Genomic DNA, 27,555 nt, shown 5'->3' on the forward strand with positions numbered 1-27,555 from the left:
ATTAAAAGAGATATTATTCCAAAATAAGATTGGCTTCTTTCTCTCATTCCATTTTTTCAAACATGCTATAATGATAAATATGTACCTGTATAAATTATAACTAACACTAGTTTGACTACTTTACAGTAAATCTTTTGCTGAATTTGTAGGATCTTAATCTCCAGTGTATTATGTACTAAAGGATAATAAGTTTGGCAGCAAAAGTGGGTAGCTATATCTCATTAAAAATCAACCCCATAATTCACAACTGGACTTAGGTTCTGCTCCCAGCCCAAGTATATGTGGCTTCTAAAATCTCTACAACAAATTTTCAGTTTTATAATTTCCAGAGTTGTATTTCCCCATTTTAAAAGATGAATATCAATATTAAATTGTTTTCCATATGTTCTTAGAATCACAGCTTAAATGACTTGTCAATAAATGAGATTTGATAAAATTCAGTAATTTCTTAATGAGAAGGAGTTTATTTTCAATGTCACTTATTTAACATTTTAATACTTCAATTTTTTCTTATAAAAGGAATTTATAATCAAACAAAAAAAACCTGAAAATTAACAGAAAGGAAAAAAATCATTCCAACTCTACAGAAAATCAGTTAAACACTTGAAAATTTTACTCATTTTTTTGTTCTGCAAATATTTGCCACATAGGTACAATGAAAATATAAAAAAAATGTCTTAAATCTTTGTTCCTGATTATTAATACAGCCTATCAGGCTCCTTAGAGGAAACTTTGAAAATACAAAAAATTATTAAGACAAAAACATAACCCAGGTTAAAAACTCAGAGTTAATCATCATTCACATTTTAGTGCTTCCAGTAAAAGCAACCATTACTTAGCTACTTTAAAGTTCATTCAAAATGCATACCCTATAGAATGGTCTTTAGCAGTACAAATGCATTTTTCCAGAATGCTAAATATATACTCACTTCTGCATTGGAGTACCTGCATTCATCATGCAATTGCAGTATGGCACAACCACCGCGTATTACATCCTTGTGTTAATAGATAGAAAAGACCAATCCTGTTCTCTCCAAGGCCTCCAGGTATGAAGAAGATGTAGGCTAGGAAACAATTACAATATAGAAAGGTTAATGCTAGGATTTGACATAGCTCAGGATGCAAGAGTGGCAGTAAATGGGATATGTTAAACAAAGCTTGTGTTTTCCATAAGTTCTGCTAAAGAACTTAGCTCATGAAGATAAATGAAGCCAAAGGCAGAGAGTAGGGACCTACTAGGGAAAAAATTCAGTCCAAATCAAACATAATTCTTTTTTTTTTTTTTTTTGACAGGCAGAGTGGACAGTGAGAGAGAGAGACAGAGAGAAAGGTCTTCCTTTTGCCGTTGGTTCACCCTCCAATGGCCGCCGCGGCCGGCGCACCGCGCTGATCCGATGGCAGGAGCCAGGAGCCAGGTGCTTTTCCTGGTCTCCCATGGGGTACAGGGCCCAAGCACCTGGGCCATCCTCCACTGCACTCCCTGGCCACAGCAGAGGGCTGGCCTGGAAGAGGGGCAACCGGGACAGAATCTGGCACCCCGACCGGGACTAGAACCCGGTGTGCCCGCACTGCAAGGTAGAGGATTAGCCTAGTGAGCCACGGCGCCGGCCTCAAATCAAACATAATTCTGCAAAGTTAGAGGATAGAAACACTTATGACAAGAGAAGAGGTGAGAGATGCTGGTACCTGCTTTGTATTGATTCTAATACAGAAGACAAGCAATTAAAAAGCAAGGTGACATAATGAGCACTTTGGCTTCCAATCCAGTTCCTGGTAATGCACCTGCCAAAGCCATGGAAGACAGCTCAAGTATTTGAGTCTCTGCAACCCACATGGGAGACTCAGACAGAGTTCCTGGCTCCTGACTTCAGGCTGGCCCAGCCCTAACTGTGGAAGCCTTTTGGGGAGTGAACCAGAGGATGAAAGATCTCTTTTTCTTTCTGTCTCTCCTTCTTTCTGTCATTCTGTTTTTTGAGTAAATAATTATTTAAAAATAATGATTTAAGCATTTCATTCATTCAACCATTATTGATAGGCAATTTCATGTTATTAGATATGCAAAAAAATACATCATGTATAAAAGGCTATTAAAATTGTGTCAAATTACAATTTGTATACAGGCACCTACTGCTATTGGATAGCCTCAGCAATGAAAAAATCATTGATGTAAATAATCCACTATAATACATGAAAGGAACGTTCAAAGGAACGAAAATTTTCTAGAATCTCTAGGAGATAGAAAACAATTGTATGCAGAGGTGATAACAACTCAAAACATGTCAGAAAAACTTATTCTTTCAAAAATAGAAATATTCAGAGAAACCCCAAGAGAGGGAAATGTTCTTGATGGGGAATATGTTGGAGGGTCCACCAGCATCATCGGATGGCAGGAGATGCTGGGATTTCTGGGAATCTAAGTGAGAATCTAATCTGGGAATCTAAGTGAGAGTGAGAGCTGAACCACGTCATAATTCTGTAAAGTGTTTAGTGTTTAATAATTCCTTGTAGGGGTCGGCGCTGTGGCTCAATGGGTTAACGCCCTGGCCTGAAGTGCCGGCATCCCATATGGGTGCCGGTACTAGTCCCGGTTGCTCTTCTTCCAAAACAGCTCTCTGCTATGGCCTGGGAAAGCAGTAGAAGATGGCCCAAGTCCTTGGGCCCCTGCACCCACCTAGGAGACCCAGAAGAAGCTCCTGGCTCCTGGCTTTGGATCAGCGCAGTTCCGGCCGTTTGCGGCCAACTGGGGAATAAAATATCGGATGCAAGACCTCTCTCTCTCTCTGCCACTCCTCTCTCTGTGTAACTCTGACTTTCAAGTAAATAAATAAATCTTTAAAAAAGTAATTCCCTGTAGCACTACTTACTGGATTGTTTCAGGAATTTAGCCACATATCCCTTGGGAGTGTGCATTTGGACGGTGACAAGAAAAAAACAATCTGTGACTTGGGGCCTTCAGGGCTGATATGTTGTCAAAAACTCATGTACTATTTTTCTTAGTGCCATGAGTTACTCAGAGAACAGAAAGATCCTGAGAAACTTTAGAACTAGTATCTGAGAAAGACAAAACCATCTTTTGCTTAAGAGGCCGAAGTTGGGGGTATTTTGTAACTAGAAAAGTTTGAGCAAGTCTAATCTCAGGCTGTTCTCTTCATCAGCAGCAGAGAAGATGGGTTTTTTCTGGGTCTTGAACGAGATTTTTCTTTCTTCTAAGGAAATACAGTTTCCACGTAACTCTGAGGAGGAGTATAGAAACCTAGTACGGATGATAGGGATTGTCAAAGCTGTGTTTGGTGAAAATGAGCTTGGAAATTTGACTAATGGGTAGGCAGAGAAGAACTGGTTAGACAAGAGGAATGTGAAGATTAAAATGGTATAAGATGGAAATTTTGAAATTTTATCCTGTAGCAGATGGCTAGAACGATTTTACTCTGATTGAGAACATAATTGCCAAAAATCAGTCTTCAAGCAATCTAAGATTCAAATTGCCTTGTTTTAGGCTCAGAATTTAAATGGAGAAAATGTAAGAGAAGATACTGAGTACTGTCCCTTCACTCTTCACATGACTGGTCTCTTCCCCTCTTCAAGCTTTCGATTTTAAGGTTTTCTCTGACAACATAGCGATGTGGCCTTAGTTGGTGCATTGAAATGCAACACCTGTTGTGTTTCAAGTGGTTAGAAGAAGATGGCCCTAAATACCATTCATGCAAATACGCTTCTACACCAGATGCTGTCAGCGTATCCACTTGCTGCCCAACTCCTCTTATTTTTTTCTGACTTCTCACTGACAGCCAGTTCCTGGGTACCATGACTGTCCCTGAGGGCTTTTCCTGGCTGCAGGAGCACACTGCAGTATGTAAGGAAGCTCTGTGCCATCTGTGAGTTGGTGACTCTAAAAGCAGCCTTCAACAAACAACAGATGGAAAATGCTGCGTAAAGACCCCAACTCCTCCCCATTTGGGCAGGGCAACACTGAAGCAAGTTCTGCAAAGTCTCCCCAGAGTCCTCAAGAGCCTGAGTCTCTGTTGACCCCAGCAAGAATTAGCACATGTGCTATTGATTCTCCTCCCTTCCCTGTCTTACTTCACTTTGGGTGATTTCTGGAAGCACACCCAAATAAGAAACTTGCACTCACATCCTTTCTGCAGACTATACTTCTGGGGAGACCCAAACTTGGACAGCATTTCTCCACAGAGGAAAAGTAACCATATATAAAAGAAAATAGATGAAGAGGAATTTCAACCAATAATACTTGATGATTAATCAGAAAGAATAGCTGCAATTAAAAACAGGTAATAACTCCAGGGGTGCACAGATAAAAGCCCTGTTCATACTGTCGGCCTGTGCAGTGGTAGCAGACATTCTGCAGTAATGTGAAATACTCAGACTTAGGGGAAGCCAACTTTCATCAGAAGCCTAAATTACTTTTCTAAAATATTGTGCTGTATGAATACCAAATTTTACAAATAGTGAATTCCTAATATAGTAACCTACTGGTATGTAGCACTTTATTATGTATTTCAAAATGAAGTGGCATCATATGGCATATCATTCCCTCATAATAAGGAAAAAACTCTCAGGTTCTTTTATCAGGTTGAGCCCTTAAGACTCCTGAAACCCTCAGAGATACTGGAACACATTCTATTCTTGCACTAAATAGAGGCCACAGACACTGGCTGAAACTCCAGCAACCACAAGCAAATGCCCACTGCTTTCTTGGCAACCTGATCCTTGGACTAAAAATATATTAAACTGTAAGTTCCCAGTCCTTAAAAGAACAAACATACCTATAAGGGAAAAAGAAAGAGAAAAACACACAACAGCCTTACTGACCTTGAGTTTGATATTTACTCTTCTCTTTCTTGGGTTAAAGCTGCACAGTATAAATTGGGCTGTTGCCAGATTATTAACATATTCCTTCAACAGTCATTTTTCAGGAAGTTTTGTTTCTGGAAAAGATAAGAAAGCAGCTCCTGGGAGGAAACCAGCCATGTTTGTGTCACTAAATGATTCTAATACTTTGGTGGGAGAGGGGACACACAGATGTTAAATAACCCACTATTGCCAGAGTATGCCCTTTTTGATGGAGTTTTCTTACTCCGCTCCACCCAGAAACCTCCGTCCAGCTGCCTGTTAGTATTTGCAAATGTGTCTTTTCCTGTTAGAGTGTAAATGAGTTGAGGGTAAGGAATTGTCTAATTCACTTCCTCATCCCAGAACAGTGCCAGTCCAGGAGCAACACCCGTTTTCCTTGAAGGGTAAGCAGAAAAGGAGGAAACCTGAGGCAGAGCTTCCACTACAGCGCCCCCTGCAGTTCCACGGGTTTGGTCTGCCTTCATCGTCTGTTTGGCTCCCCTCCCTTCCCTGTCTGGATTCCCACATTCTTTTCCTGTCTCCCTGGAGCCCTTTCTTAATAAACCACTTGCACATAATTCTCATCTCATGGCTTGCTTGTGGAGGATCCAAGCTATGACATCAACCCTCTTAATTAAAAAAATGAGAGCGCTGGAAGCCAAGTGGGTAATATGCAAATTAATACATGCCACCTTGGCTTACTTAGGGATTCTTCATTTCAACTCACATTAGGTTGAGTGAATAGTTTATGGAAGACTCTAAATTGCCAGAAGTACACCCTAGTGGTGGAGGAATTAGAAAGTTGTCTTTACCTTGTAGGTCAATGGATTTTCTCTCTTTTGATTCTTCAACACTTGTAGTCACCTTTGCAGTTCAGTGTATCCTACTAACTTAGTTCATTTTGTGCTGCTATAACAAAAAACCTGAGGCTGGGTACTGTGTAAAGGAAGTAGATGCATTTAGCCCATAGTTTTGAAAATATAAGAGTATGATAACATTATTTTCTTCAGTCTGGGGAATGCCTTCTGTTATATTACAACATGGTAGATAGCATTGCAATGGTAGAACAACATGTGGGAAGAAATCACACACAAGACAAGGAAGTGAAAGAGATCTGAGATACCAAAACTTATTTTATAACAATGCATTCTTGAAATAGTGAATCTCTTGAGGCCTTTGTTAATCTTTTCCAAGGGTGTTGCTCCTATGACTTAATGAACTTCCACTGGGCCCTACCTCTTGAAGTTGGACCACTTCAACATTGCCACACTGCACAACAAGTTTCCAGCATATGAACCTTGGGGGACGCACTCAAACAGTAACATCTAAGATAATTTACTCTGCTATACTTGCACATATCTGTTGCTCACTAAGTAAGGGGACATTTGCCCTGAATTTACAAAGAATCAGCTTATTGAATCCCTTAATGCCCTGGGTCAAAATGTCAAGAAAAAATAAAAACAGAATCTGGTGAGTCTCTCTGAGGTCAAGTGTCTGCCCTTCCAAATCAGATGTGGCCACAGAAGTAGGGTCATTTGGCATGATGTGGCCCCTTCTGGATGTCTTCAAAAGAAACTGAAGACTCAAGGCAGTAGTTAATATCTGTAGAACAATAACACATCAAGACTTTTTTGTTTTGCCTTCAAGCCCCACAATGTTGGCCTGCCCACCTGGGCAAATGTGAAGATTCCCATTCCTCTTGAATGTGTTACATCAAGTCTGTTTTATGGCTTCCTCATTGTCTAAGAACATGCTATGTTAGAATTGTCTCCATGCTTTTTCTCTCATCATTCCTAAAACTAGACAGACTTTGGCTTTGTTTCTGTAAACTCCTTCTTTCCTCCATTTCCTACCTTCTCCATGAAGACTTCCATAAGAATTCCAATGCTTCCCTAATGCTAATGTCATCTTATATTTTATCCATTTGCCCATTGTTGCATGGTAGAGTTGGGACTGCTGTCCTTACCTAGACAGCTGCTCAATATTAGGGAGAGATCAGGCCTTCTTCTATTTCTTCTACATCCAGTACTTGGCATAATTCTGAGCACAAAATCAGCAAAATGCAGTTGCTTCTGCCTGATGTACTGATTGAAGTAGTTAAGCTTTTATATAGCATCTGTTTCAGTGTCTTACACATGTCTAGAATAAGACTTCTTTTGTATTACTGTCCCTCAGGCGTGACTACTGCACTGGGAGCTTCCTCTATTTCCAACTGCCTGGATCTCTAACTCCTTGCTAGAGGGCTTTCTCCCAGCCAGCAGAATGCCTCCCTGGTGTCAGGTGCAGTAGGCTGCACAGTCTGGGATATATATGCTGGCAGCACTCAGTCAGTGACCCTCAGGATCTGGTGGATATAAGCCAGCTCCCTTATGTTCATAGGTCAATTCTGAGTGTTCTACAAGCTCTCACAGAGTTCCCCAGTGGAACTGAGCTCCAACTGCCCACAGTGATAACTTGTTAATGCACTCCTTGTGGCTACCTTCTCTTCCTGTCTCGTTTCCAAACTTCTCTACCAGTTTTTCCTGGGTTCTTTCCCAAACAAATCACTTACACTTGAATTCTTGTCTCAGAATTTGTTGAATTTGCTTTTAATGAAAAATAAATGAAGACAATATTCAATAAATACTTATGGAATGAATGAAAAGTTGATTTTTACCTTCCCCCTTACAGCAATGAAGACAGCCAGAGATAATGCTGGATTTGTTGAAACTAGGAGCATAGAGAGATTAACTCCCATTCTCTGTCTCAAAAAATGTAACACCTATTTGGAGGAGGCAGCATAGGAATCACTTTAAAACACAAAGCCCTGTATCCTTGGGAGCAGCCATGAAGTTTATTGCACTCAACTAGGTCTAGACAAGGCAGGCACTGGCAAAGTAGCTGCCCACAATTTACTAGTTTTATTTGTGATGGGCCATATATACCTTAGCATCCCAGAAGCCAACCTCTATTTGTCACAATTTTTAATCCTAAAAAAGAAGGGGAAAATGATAACAACTATTTACTTTTTGCAAACTTTAGCAATGACTTGAGCTATGAAATTAGAGAAGTGTCCCTTTTTTGTATGTTAAATTGCATATCAAATTCTACCTGCTACAATAGGAATGACACAGACTAAAGTCACACAAATGTTTGGAGGATGATGGGGAAAGAACAGTTACTCTCTGCTCAGCTGGGAAGGCAGCTTGAACATTTTTCATGGTTGATTGCATAATTCCACTTCTTGAACATTTAGTGCATTATTCCTTTGGTGGCTGGAGGAATGCACTTGCTCAATGAAATGTGAAGAGATTTGACAAGCACTGTTCTCATGGTTATGTGCCAAGTTCTTGCTTTAACTTGGTTGCTTAATCAAATGTCTACTTGTGATCAGTTTGGGAGTTTCTGAACTTCATTAACCCTTTCCTTAAAAAGAAAGCTAACAGAAGGAAAGCTTATTCATCATATTTCAATGAACAATAGCACTTTGTATTAATTAGGTACAAACCCTGGTTTCTACATAACTATCCAGTTCAGCAAAATCTTAATTCACAGGAAACTGACCTATTTCAGTGTCTATGAAATATATCTCATAGAACAGTGTTAATTTGTCACTACAGTCAAAGTGATTTGCTAGAGCAAAGCAACAATTAGAGTGAATGGTGCCCATTCTTCATTGGAGGAAATCTAGAAGGAAGCTCTGTATAACTTCAATTTGAGATCTGCCTGGTTATACTGATGAAAACCATCTTAATGAACATGTAAATTTCTCATTGTCTTCTATTGTAAAAAAAAATGCACAGCAAATTTCCTGTTCAACCATGCCTCATCAGAAGATGAACCCTCACGGCTGTGAATTTGAACTTGAAAAGAACTTGCTGTTTTTTCACAAAGATAGTGTGCCAGATGGAGCAGGGGCTTAGAAGATCCTTTAGGTTATAGTTGAAGGATATCTTCCTACTCTGAGTTATTATGGTAGGTGGAATGTTGGCCCCTTCCACATGATGTCCATATCCCAGTCCCTGGAAACTGAATATGTTACCTCACATAGCAAAAGGAGTTTGCAGGTGTCATTAAGGATTTTGAGATGGGGAGATTAGCTTGAATTATCCAACTAGATCCAGACAAACCTAATCACAGAAGTCCTTAAAGGTTAAGGGGCTTTCCCAGCTGTGGTCAAAGGGAAATTCTGGCTTTGAAAACAGAGGAGGTTGCCCAAGCCAATAAATATGGATACCCTCCAGAAGCTGGAAAAGACAGACAGATTGTCTCCTAAAGTCTCTAGAAAGGACCCTGCCTGGCTGACACCTTAATTCTAGCCTCTAGAATTGTAAGATAATGAAATCATGTTGTTTAAATCACTGAAATTGGATTAATGTGTTACTGAAGTCACAGAAAACCAGTATTGTTGTAATAGTTAAATATTTCCTGAAAATATTTTCATAATGAAAAAAAAAAAGTGGGCCGACACTCTGGCAAAGCGGGTAAAGCTGTTGCCTTCAGTGCTGGCATTCCATATGGGTGCCAGTTTGAGTCCCGGCTGCTCCACTTCCAATCCAGCTCTCTTCTATGTCCTGGGAAAGTAGTAGAAGATGGTCCAAGTCCTTGGACCCCTGCACCTGCATGAGAGACATGGAAGAAGCTCCTGGCTCCTGGCTTCAGATCAGCACAGCTCCAGCTGTTGGGAGTAACCAGCAGATCGAAGCCCTTTTTCTCTCTCTCTCTGTCTCTCTCTCTCTCCCCTCTTGCCTCTCTGTAACTCTGCTTTTCAAATAAATAAATAAACCTTTAAAAAAAGAAAGAAAAAGTGTATTATAGCAAAATTTCATTTCCTCTTCCTTGAAAATTGTCTAGGCATGTTTCTTTTCTTTCTTTCTTTCTTTCTTTTTTTTTTTTTTTTTTTTTTTTTTTTTTTTTGCTTTTCCCCCATCCAGAAATAACAGCTGTTAATACTTTGCCTTCTAACCTTCTATTCTGATGTGGAAAGAAGTAAAATATTCATTACAGATGACCATCAGGTTTCCTTTAGTCTTACACCCTTCATCTCTGACAACCATACTCACATTTTGACATGTCTTTTTATAATCCATATTAAAAACTACATGAAAATACACGATCAATCTATATACTATTTTGTATACACTTTCTAAAACTTTTGCATACAATGTCATAGAATGAAGGGTCCTGGTAAACAGGGGACACAATGGGGCTACCGGTGAAGACACAGTGTAAGAAATAAATTGACAATCCCCTGGCTTCTTACTGCTTTCCCTTTGCTCTCCTAATCACCCATCCAGGATCCCATTGGCTGGGGAATCTGGAAATGCAGTTTGCAGAATGCGTCCTCCTTGATGGGCAAGAGTGCATGGGAAGTGTGGAGAACAGATCTGAGAGCAAGCAGATGCTTGGCAAACGCTTTGCTGGATATGTACTGGATTTGTAATGAAGTGACTTTAAGAAAACATTCAAATTTTCAGGTTTCCTGGATGATTTGTGGTTGTTTGGTTTGTTTTGTTGTTTGCTTGGGATGAAGGACCTTGAGTGCTTAAAGGAAAATTCCAAAGGGAGTCCCTACCTTGGGAGTAAGGGCTCATTCTGCCTAGAATCCCATGTTTGGCAGCTTCCTAAGGCTCGAGTACAAAGGTAGACACTAGTCCTCATTGTCATTCTGCTATAACAATATTTTCAGGCTTCTGAGCAGAAAGTAATAAAAGGAAGTTTCATGACCTCTGAAAGTAGGAGAAATGAAACAAAGTGGGTTTCCAGGGTTTTCAGGCTACTTCAACAAAAATATCATATATATGTGAGTGCAAAATTGACAAAAAAGCAACAAAAATGCAAGGTGGAAAGATTTATAGCAACATCTTTCATTTTGCATTAAATAGAACATTCTCACCTTTAGTTTTTAGAAACTCATGCTTTGTATCCTTGAACTAAAAATGTATCACGAAGAACAGCAGAATGAGCAAGAGTTTTTCATTCATCAAATAATGACATAAAAATGACAAAAGCTATTTAATTAGATTGTGCCAGATGTTTGTAAGGAAAATGAACAGAAGGTTGCTGACTCATTTCTTCAAGGTGTTTCCAGAGTGAAAGCTCAAATCCCAAACACTTTGAACAAAGCATGGCCTTAGGCATGGAGAATTTTACCTCCAGAATAGAAGGAGGGTCCTCAAATCACAGATTAGAAACACACTGTAGATCAGTGCTACCACTGTCCAACAGAAACATAGTATAAGCAGTACTTGAAGAAGTAAATGGACATTATACTGGACTGTCCTTTTGCCAGCCTTCCCATTGATGCCCCAGGCATAAAAATCTGTGATGCTTTCCCATTCTTTTCCCAGGAATTCCTCTGTCTTATGCCTTAGCAATGGGTCTGATCATATTTTAGGTCTCTTCGTTTAAAAAAAAATGACGTTTATTTTCATTTTGTTTGAGAAGCAGAGACACACAGAGAGAAAGAGATCTTTCATCCACTGGTTCACTCCCCTAAATGCCAGCCACAGCCAAGACTGGGTCAGGCTGAAGCCAGGAGCACAGAACTCAATTCAAGTTCCAGAGGGATGGCAGGGACTCGAGAACTCTAGTGATGGGGTCGGTGCTGCGGCGCAGTGGGTTAACACCCTGGCCTGAAGTGCCGGCATCCCATATGGGTGCCGGCTTGAGACCCAGCTGTTCCACTTCCCATCCAGCTCTCTGCTATGGCCTGGGAAAGCAATAGAAGATGGCTCAAGTCCTTGGACCCCTGCACCTGTGTGGGAGACACAGAAGAAGCTCCTGGCTCCTGGCTTCGGATTGGCGCAGCTCTGGCCGTTGTGGCCAATTGGGGAGTGAACCAGTGGATGGAAGACATCCTTCTCCCTCCCCCTCTCCCTCCCCCTCTCCCTCCCCCTCCCCCTCTCCCTCTCCCTCTCCTCTCTCTGTGTAACTCTGACTTTCAAATAAATAAATAAATCTTAAAAAAAAAAAGGTCTCTAGTGATCACCTGCTCCCTCCCAGGGTGCACATTAACAGAAAGCTGGATCAGAAGAGGATTCAAGGCTTGAACCCATGGTCACACATGTGCAGAGGGAGCCCATTGCAAAGAACTATTGTTATATTTGGAACATCGAGTTACAGAAGATGCCAAAGTCTCAGGGCTGGATTACAGCTGCATGGTGGCATGTGCTCTCCAAATCTTGCAGCCCTGATTGAGCTCATGGGTAAGTTTATAAAGGCAAAAACCACATCTTGTTATAAGTTAATTACAAAGCCAAGCTTTGTTACAGAAGCTAGCGCAAGCAGGGTTATGCTTATCTTGGGGGTTTTCCAGCACTGCATGTAAACAAACCTTGCAGATAACATTCTTATAAGATTAGTTTATTAGTAGGTAGCAGCTGTTAGAAAAAAAATATAGAGGACACCCAGGGACAAAATGGAGTGACTTGGGTCAGGCCACAGCTCACTGGCACCTCACTCTATGTTATGCAACCTAAGCCCATGAAAAACAAGGAAAATCTCATTGCCAGATCCAGAGAAGCCAGCACGACACCTGAACTTGGTTACATCAGAACCTTTTCTCTTTAATTATGATAAAGAGAACAGACTTTGTGAATTTCATAGATACAATTCTGAGAAGGTAACATACTTTCAGAAGTGAGAGTTCCCTCAAGCACAGAAATCTGGAAATAAAAGTCCACCTCACCGTGCTGGTCTGATTCCAATCCTTTCTAGTCAACATCTGCTTCACTGGATATTTCCACATATCATCTTTCTGCTGCCTAATCTATAGAGCCATCCCCCCAAACTCCAATACGGTAGGTAAATCTGAGACATATTCTCCTGCCTCCTTACTTGATTCGCTATTATTTGTTAATAATAAAGTTAGTCTCTCCTCAAAGGCTGTGTCCCATGGAGTGAGGCTGTGAATAGTGGACAGAAACAGATGAAATTAATTTCAAGGATATATGTTATTTAATTGATACATCAAAAACACTTCAACATATAATCAATATTCAAATTAATTAAAGTATTTTGTTTTATAATTTTACTCTTTGAAATCTGATGTATATTTTTATGCTTACACCATTTCTCAATTCCGATATCAAAACTTATCAGAAATACTTTATCTGTATTTAGATCTCATAAAACTTAGAGTTGATACGGGAAATTGAAATATTTGAGTTGTTCCAAGCATTGGGGGCTGGTGCTGTGGCATAGCGGGTAAAGCTGCCACTGAAGTGCCAGAATCCCATATGGGCACTGGTTCAATTCCCAGCTGCTCTACTTCCCATCCAGCTCTCTGCTATGGCCTAGGAAAGCAGTAGAAGATGGCTCAAGTCCTTGGGCCTCTGCACCTACACTGGAGACCCAGAAGAAGCTCTAGGCTCCAGGCTTTAGATTGGCATAGCTCTGGCCATTGCAGCCATTTTTAGAGTGAGCCAGCAGATGGAAGACCTCTCTCTCTCTCTCTGCCTCTCTGTAACTCTGCCTTTCAAATGAATAAATAAATAAATCTTTTAAAAATGTTTTTCAAAAATTGAGTTGAATATGTTTTTAAATTAATTTTTAACCAAAATTAAGTTTATGGTTCAGTTTCTCAGTCACAGTTGTCACATTTTACATGCTCAGTAGATACCTGTGGCTCATAGCTATGGAAGCAGTGAACACCACCACACTACATCTGAGGCCATGACTTTAAAAACCTGATCTTTTTTCATCTTTATCATTTTTCATACTAATATCCGATGTGACCTATTTTCTCATAATATTAGAGGACACAAAGGGTCCATTTGCTTAGGATATTATCGAATATTCAGCCTCATAGGAGTTTGAGATGAAAGCTTTGCATGTGATAAGTAGAGGAGGCAGAGGACAGGGCCAGCTCCCTGAAGAAACTGCCTCCCATCAAGCAGTTTCCCAGGGCTTTCATGAGAAGGGTTAAGGAAGTACCAAGGACATAGAAAAGGAGTGGAAGGACCCTTCCTGCTCAAGTAACACACATCTTCATTCAGAAACCTGACTCCCACTGCTCTCTTGCAGCTTTTCCTTGGCGACCTGGTCCCCTCTGAGAACAATGTTGCAAGACAAGTGTGTCTGGAATACCCTCTGAAAAGCAAGATGGAGAGCATAAACTGTTCCACATTCAATGTGCAGATTCTGGTCCCTGCCTCTTGCTTAACACTCTTGCTTACAATAATGGCTACTTAGAAACCTTTAAATGAAAAGCATCAGGGCAGTATGCAGCAGGTTAAGCTGCTGCCTACAACACCATCATCCCATATGGACTCCAGTTCAAGCTCCAACTGCTCCACTTCCAATCTGGTTCCCTGATAATACACCTGGGAAAGCAGAGAAAGATGACCCAAGACATTGGGAACCTGCACTCATGTGGAAGACCTGGATGAATTTCAGACACCTGGCTTCAGCCTGGCCCAGCCTTGGCTGTTGCAGCCATCTGGGGAGTGAACCAACAGAAAGAGAGAGAGATCAAAACAGCAGGTAGAAGACTGACCTCTCTCCCTGTCTCTCTCTGCCTCTCTCTATATAACTTTGCCTTTCAAATAAATAAATAAAGTCTTCAAAGCAATGAAAAGCAGAGGTGTTCTTGTCATTGGTATCAATAAAGGAGGGACCAAGGTTAGAGAAGGAGGGAAACTCCATGCAAGCATAGGAGGCTGTTGATGGAAATTTTAGAGAAGGGAAATCAGCCTAAGTGTCCACTATCTGGGACATGAAGACTGGAGGCTTCTGAGACAGCAGAAGACAGTCTTTGCTGCAAATGACAGAATCATGAGTCACACTGGCTTTGACAAAGAAAGTTCTCTATTGACTCAAGTAAGTAAGCAAAGTCTTCATGCTTTCTAATGAGAAGTTCAGCCAAGACTAAATCCAAGGGCTCAAATATCACTAGAAGTTTATTTATTTTTCTTAATCTCTCAGTATTCCTGACCTAGAGATTCTTTGCCAATGAGAAGATGGCCACTAGCCAACCCACCATATGTCTTGTTGTTAACATTTCTATCATAAAACTCTGCTTCTTTTTTAAAATCCCTGGCCAAAAAATTCTCAATGGCCTCTGCTTTGGTCATATGTTCATTCCCCAGCTAATCCCAGACCTTACCAATTTCCCAGGCTTGCAGATGGAAGGTTGGCTCTGGACACTGAAATCACACAGAATAAATTAGGACAAGCATCTTTACCAGGGCAAATCAGATTGCTACAGTTGAGAGGAGAGAAAATGGTTGCTGGACAATAAGAAGCCCTTCTATGTCAAATGAAGACTTCTCAAAGACGCCACTACTTGACTCCTTCAAAATGGTTGTGTTTACTCAGAGTTTGTATTTCATGAAGAAAATTGTATTATCTGCCAAGTGTCTCTTCTCCTTTCCCCAATAGTCATGTGGGAATCCATAGCATTTTTAACCTACTAAACCATGAGAAAGTTATTTAATCTCACTGTGCTTTGAATTTTCCAAATCCCAAATCTGAATATTTTACATGCTTCTGTTAGAGAAAAAATTAAAGATGTAGGGAACACCCAGGGCAGTCAGAAAACCTGCGAGTATGATATTAAATACTTACTGTGACACACCATTGAGAGGTGGAGCAATTTCTTCAACAGTGTGGTTGTGGTAATGGTCAACTAATAATACACCAGGTGTCAACTAAGAGACAACAAAGCTCAGAATGCCTTCATCACAGCAGGTAAAGTTTCCTGAAAGAGAAGATAGAATTTGTAGGAACTTCATTGCAGCCACTACCTATCCCAGCTCTTATTGTTTCTATAACTATAGAAACTAAAAAATGAAATGCTCAAGTTCCTTAGATTTCTTAGAGCTAGGGATGAGCATATTATCCAGTTCTAACATGACATGTAAGTGTGGCTTGGCAGAAGACTCTTGAGAAAATGTTGGCAGTCTTGGTAAGAAGAAAAAGGACATCTACAACTGCCCTTCTCACTTTATACTTTGAAGGCAGTCATGATGCCTACACCCAATGCAACCATGCTGCAACAGGAAGTTAAAAAGCCAAATGCCAAAAAAAAAAAAAATGACCTAAATGAAAGATCTCTGTGAGTGAGATCCCAGCAGAAAGAACAGGCCATCAAAGAAGGCAGTACCTTTCTCTGAAGGGAAGAGAGAACTTCCACTTTGACTATAGCCTTGTCTAAATAAGATCAGAGTTGGCCAACTCACGAGGCCTTGCCCGCTCATGACAAGAGCCTAGGGTGATTACTGACGTCATAAATAAGAGTGTCAATTGTTAAATTAACAACAGGAGTCACTGTGCACTTACTCCCCATGTAGGATCTCTGTCCTTAATGTGTTGTACAATGTGAAGTAACGGTATAACTAGTACTCAAACAGTACTTTATACTTCATGTTTCTGTGTGGGTGCAAACTGTTGAAATCTTTACTTATATATGCTAAATTGATCTTCTGTATATAAAGATAATTGAAAATGAATCTTGATGAAGAATGGGAGGGAGAGGGAGTGGGAGATGGGATGGTTGCAGGTGGGAGGGTGATTATGGGGGGGGAAAGCCACTATAATCCAAAAGTTGTGCTTTGGAAATTTATATTTATTAAATAAAAGGTAAAAAAATAAAATATGTATAAGCCTCTCTGATAAAAAAAAAAAAGCCAAACGCATAAGATGGGCAGAGTTGGAAGAGGGAAAATGTCTGGCTCTTTGATGATGTCACTGAGTAGCTAAACAGCAGTAAATAAGTACCTACTATCTCTGTTCCTTGTTTTAGCAATTAGGATATGTTTTCCTTAAGCCCCTGTTAGATGGGTGTTCTGATAAGGAAAATTAAATGGATTCCTACCTGATACACCTATTTTTACAGATTGAGTCCGGGCCAATCTAACTGAATCAAAAATATGATATCATTTTCTCATTGACTATTGGAAAAACTGAAAGAAAATAAAATTCTAAAGGTTTAGAGTTTCAGGGGTAGGGGAAGCAAGTACTAGTCTTTCCTCTAACATAAAATACATGTTCCCTAGGAACTGAGATGGGGGAAGCTTAAGTTAACTCCTCACTCTGCCCTGACCTGTTAAAAAATAGAACTCCCCTACCATTCTTAGCCTCTTGCATGAAAATCCAGCCACAATGAACCATGACTCTCTGATTTCCTAGAGTTGTTTGCTTGTTTGTTTCTGGTCTATGTGTGCCCCTTAATTGACACATCACATCCATCGCTGCATGAGTCCAGCTCTGTAATGTGCTTTATCTTCCCTAAAAGGACAGCTTCTTGGTCCCTGCAGAATCTCCTGTAGAATTTAGTAAATGTGCAGCATAACACGAGGCCTGTTATAACTAGTAACAATTAATTAAATAAAATGAATGTGAACTTGCTTTATAATATGCTTAGCATCACACCAATGCCTATGGGTATGTCTGGAAACCTAATTGTGGTTGATAGCAAAAATATCTGAGCCAAGGATGCCTTCTACTGCAGAGGAAATAGATTAAGACAGAAAAGAGGACAACAGACTGGATAAAAAAAGAACAATTCAAAGTCATCCCTAAAGAGACCAGAGCTTTCTTACAATTTATTCCCTTTCAGGAGCATCCCTATTAGAAGTTCTCATGAAAATCAAGTCATCAAGCTGGTATAGTTTTGCATTTTTGCATTTTTACTCTGTTCTGTAAAATATATGTTAGATTATTTAGATTGTTTGCGCCTACTTTAATCAAAATAAGGGAAATTCTAAGCTGAAAAATACTAGAATTTGTAATTGAGAAGGGGTAGTGTGTCTTAGATTGGTTCTCCAGAAGCCTAGTTCCATTAAAACAGCTGGGAAAATCTATCATATCCCATTTATCTTCATTGTCTCTAGATTTTAGAATGTTTTCAAAATCAAGAGAAAAGGTATGGTTCAATGAGAATCTATAGTAAGAGATTTGGAACAAACCCGGTAGGGAGTCCTCAGGAAATAAAGTTCAGTCTAAAGAATGAAGCATGTAGGAGTTAAGCAGGCAAATGATAACTGGGCTTCTAATGAGGGTGCAAGAAGTAAAGATATTGGGCTCATTTTCAAAGTAAGGTGTTGAGCTGTGAGGAGACAGTGAGCTAGCCTAATGGCTTCCAATGTGTGGAAAGTTCCAAGTAGTTAGCTAGTATAAAACTAGGTTATAGGCACCTGGAAACCTCTTAGACAAGCAGGGCATCAGGAGTGTCCAAAATGGCTAAAGAGATTGTAACCCATTAGTATTGAGCCAGTTAGGAACTGGGGAGAGACCTGTGTAATAGGGAATGCACTTCTTGATGAAACAGCACCAGATGCACTTGCCTACCTACCAAACATCCGATCTTGCAAGATGGTTGATAAACTCTCACTTTTGCTGCACATCCTGAACCCAAGGCCATCCTTTAAGTGTGGGTGAGGTTATTTCTCACAGGGGTATAAGGTCACCATATCGGAGTATTGGAATGCAAACCTCTGCCCTCATATTTATTAACTTTTATGTTCTGTATTGGGGGAATAGAATATATCTATATACATCAGAATATCATGGATCTATGTAAAATTATGATTCACAAAGTTTTCAAAAAAGAGGATATATGTTTACCATTCAATGTTAAGTGCTTTTTAAAGAGACAAGATCTAAACTTATGTAGCCAGTAGGATTTCTTCACCATCAAAAACATGGGCTGAATGAATAGTGAAAGAAAATATCAATTTTTAAGAAGTTTTCGGGTGGTGTGCTTATAATTACTTCTCTCTGTTTCCTTATAGTTTTCTAACCTTTATATATTCTCCACACCAAGAATGTACTACTGTTATGGCTTGCTCATAAAATCATTGAGAAGGTACAAGGTCTCTCATTGTCACTAATGACCCTACAATTGATGTTGCTGATTTGGCCCACCCGAACCTCTACCCTGAGATTCTGTTTAGCATTGTGCACTCAGGAGATCAACATTTTCAATTCTATCCTCTTAATTCCCCCAAGAAGCCCCTGTCACATTCCAAGTCAGCCAACATAGATGCATTAACTACTTAATAAATATGTACACAGGGCCTACTACATATCCAGATACTTCCTTAGGCATTAGAAAAACCAGCTATTGTTCCAGTTCTCATGGAGATATTTGTGTGCCTCTAAAAGGGCAGTAATTTTTTATTATTATTATTAATTTTTTGCTAAATTTGAGAGCAGAAAGGGGGAGAGAGAGACAGAGAGAGGACAAGGAGAACAAGTTCCCATGTGCTAATTCACTCCCCAAATGCCCACAATGGCCAGGGCAGAGCTGAGGTCAAAGCTAGAAGCCAAGAACTCAAACCAGGTCTCCCACATGGATGGTAGGAATTCAATTACTTGAGTCATCACTATTGCCCCCCAAGGTCTGCCTTAACAGAAAGCTAGAACCAGTAGCCAGAGTCCAGTATCAAACCCAGGTACTACAATGCGGAATGCAGATACTAAGCTAAAAATATCCACTCTGAGTAATAAAATAGAATAAATAGAAAAAATCTATATTTGAATAGTGTATCCAGGAGAAATACATGATTCTATGAGAATCCACAGTGAGATATTGGGATCTTTTGGAGAAGGCTGCCCTCAGGAACTGAAATTCAACCTGAGTTCTGAAGGATACATGGGAGTCCACCAGGCAAATGCCAATTCAGAGTCTAATGGGTGTATGGGGTCACAGTTCTGGGCTCTTAGAGGGGCAAACCTCTGTACTTAAAGAAAGAGCCATCTTATTGTCAAACCAGAGTCAAATATCCCAAAATAATAGAAGAAAATAGTATTGAATTAAGGCATCCTGTGTCTGTAAGAAATCGAGGAGTTCAAAGGAATTGATGAGCAATAAGGGCTAAAGTAGTACCAAAGAGACTTTAGAGAAAACGCAACTTGGGACCTCTTTTACGTCAGTAAGAAGGAAAGTTTTGCCAAGCAAGGGAACCACATGAGCAAAAGCCCAGAGGAGTCAATGTCAGCGATACTTTAGGAGATAGAGAGATGGCCAGCATGAAAAGAGTAGAGGATAAGTGATGGGTGGAGTGGATGGGCTCTCCTTGGAAGCCAGATAAGGATGCTTGGAATTGATAGGATAGGAACCAGGGAGCATGAAATGACAAGATAAAAGTGGTATCCATGGAGGACTGATGATGCCACCTATACCACCTGGAGAGAGAAAGCCAGAGGGGCAGACCACAGTAAGTCAGACAGAAAGATGCACCTCCTTGTACCATTAGGAAACTAGGATATAATTGGTTAACTGGGCTTTCAGCTTGTGAAAAGGAAATCGCCATGAGAATGAGAAGCATCACTGTGCTTCTTGTTATTACATGTTTTATCTCACTTCTTTGATCTGTCTTCTCCTACAGCTAAAGACATATGCTGAAACACAACCCCCTGCCTTCCTTTTCCAGAAAGAGGAAGCTGTGTGTGCAAGCCATGCAAGACTCAGCAATCCTAGAACAACGCACTGACGGGGGGACCTATCTCCCACTTTGGGAAGCCCCTGTTTCCTACTCCTCACACTTCCTCACCCACAAAAATTGCTGGCAGATGTGGAGTGAGGGTGAGGACAGAGGCGGAGGTTGTGTTGGTAAAGGGTCTCTGGTCACCAAAATGCCTGGCTGACAGGGCTGCAGAGGCAAGGGGCAAGGGAAGGAAATCTCTTCCCCAAAAAAGGCAATGAGGAGACAGAGCACATCCTACCCCATCCTGTCCTCACCATTTCCCCAGCCAGCAATTCCTCAGGTTGGAACCTATCTTGGTAGGTGTTTTCAATCACACGTCCCTGATTAGATAGTCTCTTCTGCTTTACAGAGCTCTCTTGGAAAGTGGGTTTCTAAACTCCTTTGTATTCTGTTTTACTGTGCACTTTAAGGATCTTTTAAGCAATACTCTTCAACTTCACCCCTGCTTTAATATTCATTGCAAAGCCCCAGTCACAACAGCTTTGGAACTCAACAGAGAAGGGATTAAAGTATGGGATCTAGTTACACAGTGGAATCTCGCTTGAGGCTTTATTTGTGTTGTCAGTTTGATGTTTATTTTAACTTAGTGTTCACTGGGGTAACACTTGGAAGTAAAAGGGCAAGAAGACCCACAGCACTCAAGCCTGCCCATTATACTACTACTTAGCCCCAAAACTAGGCTTCTGTTCCATTAGAGACCCTCTTAATAATTGCCCTGCACTCTCACCTCTGCTTTCTTAGATGCAGAAATGGCTTGTCAGTGGATAAATTGGTCATTTAATTATCTGACTTTGCTAACAGAGATGGCTACATCTTTCATATGAGGTGAGTGCCTGGTGAGAAGATTCTTAGGAATTGGGTTTACCCTAAGTATCCAATACAAGGCCTGTCCCAGCAAACGCCATGCCTTTTTCTGGATCTCTGGGGCCCTCTAGTGGTTGTCTTGGGCTGACATCAGAGGCCCTGCTAAAATTCACTCAGCCACTGAATTTAAAAAGAAACAAATCCTTTCTTCTGTTTTTCCTTAAAATACAAAGAGCAGATTGAGGCAGGCAGCCATTTGGCACAGTGAGTAAGGCACCACTTGGGATGCCCACATCGCATACTGGGGTGCCTAGGTGAGTCCCAGTTCCACCATAGTTTCCAGCTTCCTGCTAACGTGTGCCCCTGGGAAGCAGTGGGTCAGTCAGATACCTGGGTCTACCCCAACACAGAAGACCTGGCTTGAGTTCCAGACTTGTGGTTTCAGCCTGCCCAGCCCTGACTGTTTGGGAGTTAACCAGCAGATGGGGGAGCTCTTTTTGTCTCTTTCAACTAAATAAATATTTAAAAGAAAAAAGCAAATTTAGAGATTTTACTTTCTGGTACCATCAAGGTTCATCTGGTCTCTTAACATGCTCCTTGTTGATTTGGGTTTTAATGAGCTGTGACAGCTCCTTGCCTGCCCGCTTGTTCCCCAAATGCCCCCCCCCCCCCACCACCACCACCACATCTATCTTAAGGTCTGTTTCAGGATGCTGGATAGTCTTTCTCATGGAAACTCAAGAAGTGCCCAGCTGGGTCCTTTGTGTAGAGGAGGGTAAGGGTCCTCCCTTTGCAAAGGCTTTGAGGGCCTCAGACTCCAGGGCATCACAGAGATCATTGGCAGGGCCAGGAACTGGGATTGTCTTTTGTGACTTTGGTAAGGAGATAGATCTAGAGCCCAATTTGAAACTGACTATGTTGGTCATTTTTATTGATCCATTTGTACAAACCTATGTGAAGTGCTCCTAATATAAACAGCTTTGCATTATGCATTATGGCTGCATCACCTTCACCTGACCGCAGGGAGTGCTAAAGAAAAACCCAGCATGCTCACCTGGCCTCCAGCCCAACCAACCAATTAGGTCACTGGCCAGGGTGAGACTGCAGGAGGGGAGGGAGCCTACACGTCTGCGAACATCTGCTATTCCCTGTACTGAAAGGAGAAGCAAGAGAGAATGGCAATTTTCTGGGCATTTGCTAGCTGCTTACCCAATATCTCATAGTGGGGCAGGTGCAATCATTTGCATTGTACAGACAAGGAAAGTGAAACTCAAGTGAAATATGTTTCCCAAGATCACACAACTATGTAAGCACCAGGATCAGGATTCAAACCAGTTCGTACTCTCTCTAAACCCCACTCTTTATCCAGCCCATGCCTTTCACTTTACTTAGCATTGAGGTCCAGGTTCTTGACTCCTAATCTACGTCAGTTCTACCTTCTGGAGTTGGGCAGTGCACAGCATGCACATCTGTACAGAGTAGCTCAAGTCAGTTTCTGGTATGAAACCCATCCATGTTCAAGATTCTAGGCCTGGCCTGGCATCCAAAGCCTTGCATCTCAAAGTCAGATGCCCAAATCTGCAGCATGGGCTCTTTAGAAATATAAAGTATGGCCTTCTCCACCCCATATCTCATGGGCCGCCAACTCCAAGAATACAGCCTTTACATTGAGCTTCTTAACACTAATGTGTACTCTGTCACCTGGGGATTGGATTTAGGGGTCTGTGGAGAAGGAACTAGGCTTGGTCCTGGATGATACTGATGCTGTAAACTACACCTGGAAGAACTCAACTTTATAGCAGTAATTCTCAAACCTGAGCCTGTATTCAAATCACTTGATGGGAACTGTTAATACACAGACTGTTGGGCCCCACCTCAGAAGCTTCTGATTCAAAGGGTCTACCCCAGGGAACTTGCATTTCTACCAAGTTCCCTGGGGATGCTTAGGCTGCTGGCATAGGGACCCTACTTTGAGAATCACTGTTCTAGCCCACCAGAATGTTTAATTAGACAACTAATTCCATGCTTTCTGCCTTTTCATTTGCAGAAGGCTGCAAACGTCCTTGAATGCTAGCAAGTAAGGGTTAAAAGGGACATCAGAGACCACTCAGTCTCAGTTAAGGAAATGTAGGCCAAGGGCCTCATTCAAGGCCATACATTTAGCCAAGATGCAAAGCCAAGACGAAGCAATCTGACTCACTCTGTTCTATGTTGTGTACTCTGAAGACTGCTGGCTCCCAGGTCCATAAATTCTCTGGCATCCAGCAACTGCAGTATTTTTGGTGAGCTCTCCATCTTCAGCCAGCTTTGCAGGTGCTAGAATCCCTCTCAGACACATATGTCATCAGCACAATCCGTGCAAACGCAGTGCCCTCCTACCTAACAGCTCAGGGAAAAGAGGGCTTTGGAAAAAACCAGCAGCTATGCTGGCTGTCTTGGTGCAGAGGAAGCACAGCAGCAGCAAGCAAGCCCAGACAAGGTGAGTCAGCACAGAGGCCCTGGAGCTCAGAGATAAACGGGGATGCTGCCAACAGCTGGCACCCGAATTCCCCCGGGCCTCTCTGCCAAGGTCATTTAACCTCTCTGTGCCTGGAAACATTCTTTTCTTTAGCGAAAACAATGCCCTCATTGAAGAGAATGAACACAAATGGTTTCAAACATGAAATTGAAGTGTGGGGGGTTCTGTCAACTTCTATTATATGACAAATCACCCAATATTTATTGGTTTAAAATACAATAATATGTAACCATAATAAAGGCATCGTCCTTTCCTACTTATTTTATACATTTATATATAATAGGAACCAGCTATTGATATTGTATATTAGTCTGTGCCTAGTCCAGTGAATTGTAACATTTGCATAACAAGTGCAGGAGCCTACTGAGGGAGCTGATTTGGAATGGCAGACTTTGACCTAGCTAAGGAAGGAGACTCCACCTAATGGATGCAAAGCCCAGGTCGTCAAGACACCCTGGACTTCCCCATGTAAGCTGGATGGACCCTCTTCAGTACGCAGTCTGAACATCTGCATAATTGCCAATTGAACAAACTCATTGTTTTATTTCTAACCTCACCTGTCACTATTGCTGTCTTTTTTAAAATACTTCTTGCTGTCTTGGGGGGCAGAAAGAGCACATTTTCCCCCAGGATGCCACCTTCTTCAAGCAAACTCTTTCCTCTTGCAAGGTCCCTTGAGGCTTGGGCTTGGAACTGGTGTGCCATCTTTTCTGCCATATTCTATTAGCCAAAGCAAACCCAGGACCAGCCTGTGTCTCTATGGGAGAAGCTATAACTTCACAAATAAAGATCAAAAAGACAGTGCAGGTTTGTAGCCATTTTTTCAATCTACCACTGAGGAGTTTACTTAGTCTTGGAAGCCCGGAGATCCCAAAGCAAATGGTTTACTTAATTACTTGGAAAGGAAAGGACATACTGGTAAGGGAGTGGGAACTTGAGACACAGATGGGAATAGTCAATAAAGGCTGCGTAACCATGTCAGCTGGCACTGTAGGCAGCGGCAGTTCAATCCCATCGGAGAACTGTGGGAGCAAGCGTGGGACACAGACATTATTATCCTACCTGAGAAGGGGAGCTGGGATGTTTTACATCAAGTCTTAAATCATTTCTTGAGGGCTGCTCCTAGGGGACACTAATTCCCCACCATTTCATCCTCCTACAGTGGGCAACGTGGCTCGAGCAGTAAGAGCAAGTCCTTGGCAAAGAATTGCACCTGGCAGCTAGAAGCTGGACTACTATGCATGCAAGTGGTTAGGGTAAGGGGATATAAGGGTAGGAGGATGTGGGTAAAACAGTCCCAGCATCACCTGCAGTATAAAGGTGATGAAGAAAAAAGAAGAAGAAGAAGGAGAAAGAGAAAGAGAAGGAGGAGGAAGAGGAGGAGGAGAAAGTCTTAAGCTTCATGTTTAAGGTATTTTAGTCAAAACATCTTTTTTTTCTTCTTTCCCTTAAATCAGTTTGCTTTATTTTTGGTGAAGCTTTGGTTCTCTTGCTGGCAAAGTTTGGGACACTAGATGGCATTGTATTGAGTTGAGCTATAGCTCAGGAAACAAAATGCCAACTGATGTTTCTAGTTGTCCTTGGAATTTAGCAGTAACCAGCATGAGTTGAGACCAAACAGCTGTCCCAGGCTTAGCAATGACAGTGCACTTCAGCTCTCCCTAGGCCACCATTCTGTCTTGAGCTGGCACCTTGAGAGCAACGCCACCAATCATGGAGGGCCAAATCACCAAGCAGCAGGCAGAGGTCGCTGGTATTTCCCAAGGATGAGAATTCATAAAAACTCCTGGGATGAGAAGCAGCGAAGCTTTCTACTCCCAGAAAGGTTTGAAATGCATCAAAAATGTCCTGGAAGGAAAAATAGTGAATGTATAGAACAAGAGAGCTTCAAAAGGTTTGTGGAAAAAAAATCGAATTAAAGATAAATTTATTTTGGTGCAAAAAAACCCCTGAAGTCCATACATAGTATTTTTATAACGTGCATTTCCATGAGTTTTTGACAGTCCTTTGTACTTATTTTGGGGGGTGAGCATAGAAATGGGAGAGCAGGACAAGGTTGGAAGCAAGAGTCAAAGACATTTAACATTTTAAATGAAATAATTTAAACAAATGAAATCTCAACACTGATCAGTTCTTCACAATAAATGTTAGGTGGCTGTCTTATTCTTAACCTCTATTTTAAATTACAATAAAGGAGAGGAGAGTATAGGATGCAGCCTGCACTTTGCAAAGCTGCACGTGTTCAAGAGGCAATACTGATCTCAATCTCCTGCAACATTTGAGAGGCCTCCTCATACTGAACTTCTACTTTCTTTAAAATTGGGAAAATAATACTGGAGATGCCAATGAATTGCTATACTCCTCAAATGAGTTACTGTACCCACGGGTGCAACACAATGAAAAATTAATTTAAAAACAGCAGAAAAATAAAATATCATAGTGGATATATTATCTGAAAAAAACACAACAACAACAAAAAAAAACCTCAACAGATGAGCTCAATAGCAGAATGGACAGGGCCAAGAAAAGAAACAATAATTAGAAGATAGAACAATGGAAATTAATGAATCTGGAAAATAGAAAGAAAAAACTGAAAAAAAAAAAAGGAGTTGGGGAACTATGGAACTGATACCAACAGATCCAATATATGTATCTTCAGAACTCTTGATGGTGAAGTGAAAGAGGGCAAGGCTGAAAGAGTATCTGAAAAAATAATAGCTTAAAAGTTCTCAGATTTGGAAAAAGACCTACTCCTACAGATTGAAGATTCTGAAAAACCCTTCTCAGGACAATCCCAAAGACAAAGACATCAGGAACACCAAAGGCAAAGGAAATCTTGAAAGCAATGAGAGAGAAATGACAACCTATAGAATGAAAGTGAGTCCTCTGCCGGCACCGCAGCTCACTAGGCTAATCCTCTGCCTGTGGCGCCGGCACCCGGGGTTCCAGTCCCGGTTGGGGCGCCGGATTCTGTCCCAGTTGCCCCTCTTCCAGGCCAGCTCTCTGCTGTGGCCCGGGAAGGCAGTGGAGGATGGCCCAAGTGCTTGGGCCCTGCACCCCATGGGAGACCAGGAGAAACACCTGGCTCCTGGCTTCAGCTCAGCGTGGTGCGCAGGCCGCAGCAGCCACTGGGAGGTGAACCAACAGAAAAGGAAGACCTTTCTCTCTGTCTCTCTCTCACTGTCCACTCTGCCTGTCAAAAAAAAAAAAGAAAGAAAGAAAGGAAAAAAAAAAGTGAGTCCTCATAAGAAAAAACGAGGTCAGATGAAAGGATGAAAGTGTCCCAATATTTATCTAGTGCTGAAAGAAAGAACAGTCAAGATCCAAGACCCAAGATCCAGTGACATTCTTGAGCAATAAAGGGGAAATCAATAAATTCTCAGAAGGAAAGCTAAGAAAATGTGTCGAATCATACCTACCCTCAAAATAGAGGAAATGATACAGGAAAGAAACTTGGAACATCAGGAAGAAGGGAAGGCATACAGTGATAAATACACTGATAATGTAATAGACTCTCGGGGCCAGCGCCATGGCTCACTAGTAATCCTACACTTGCGGCATTGGCTCCCATATGGGCACCAGTTCTAGCCCCGGTTGCTCCTCTTCCACTCTAGCTCTCTGCTGTGGCCTGGGATAGCAGTGGAGGATGGCCCAAGTCCCTGGGACCCTGCACCCACGTGGGAGACCAGGAAGAGACTCCTGGCTCCTGGCTTCAGATCGGTGTAGCTCCAGCCATTGTGGCCATTTGGAGAGTGAACCAATGGAAGGAAGACCTTTCTCTTTCTCTCTCTCTCACTGTAAACTCTAATGTCAAAATAAATTAAAAAAAAAAGTTTTAAAAAATGTAATAGACTCTCCTATTGAGACTTCTAAACTGCATTTGATGGTTGAAGCAAAAGTTTAACATTGTTGAACTGTGGTTTTAAATGTATGAACAGAAAATATTTAATAAAACTATATTATGAACAG

General features: G+C 41.3%; 1 long non-coding RNA gene across 1 annotated transcript in view; it reads right to left on the reverse strand.

The window, feature by feature from the left end:
• LOC103348253 (uncharacterized) overlaps positions 1-27,555 on the reverse strand; it is a 173,236-nt gene that overhangs the window by 35,787 nt on the left and 109,894 nt on the right. The window contains exons 3-5 of the long non-coding RNA XR_016215928.1: positions 15,400-15,532; positions 4,831-4,946; positions 930-1,064 (exon numbers count right to left, since the gene is read on the reverse strand). This is a non-coding gene — a long non-coding RNA (uncharacterized LOC103348253). The remainder of the gene's footprint in view (positions 1-929; positions 1,065-4,830; positions 4,947-15,399; positions 15,533-27,555) is intronic.

The sequence above is a fragment of the Oryctolagus cuniculus genome, chromosome 11, assembly GCF_051225735.1.
Source record: "Oryctolagus cuniculus isolate XC-2025 breed Fujian yellow rabbit chromosome 11, ASM5122573v1, whole genome shotgun sequence".
NCBI lineage: Eukaryota > Metazoa > Chordata > Mammalia > Lagomorpha > Leporidae > Oryctolagus > Oryctolagus cuniculus.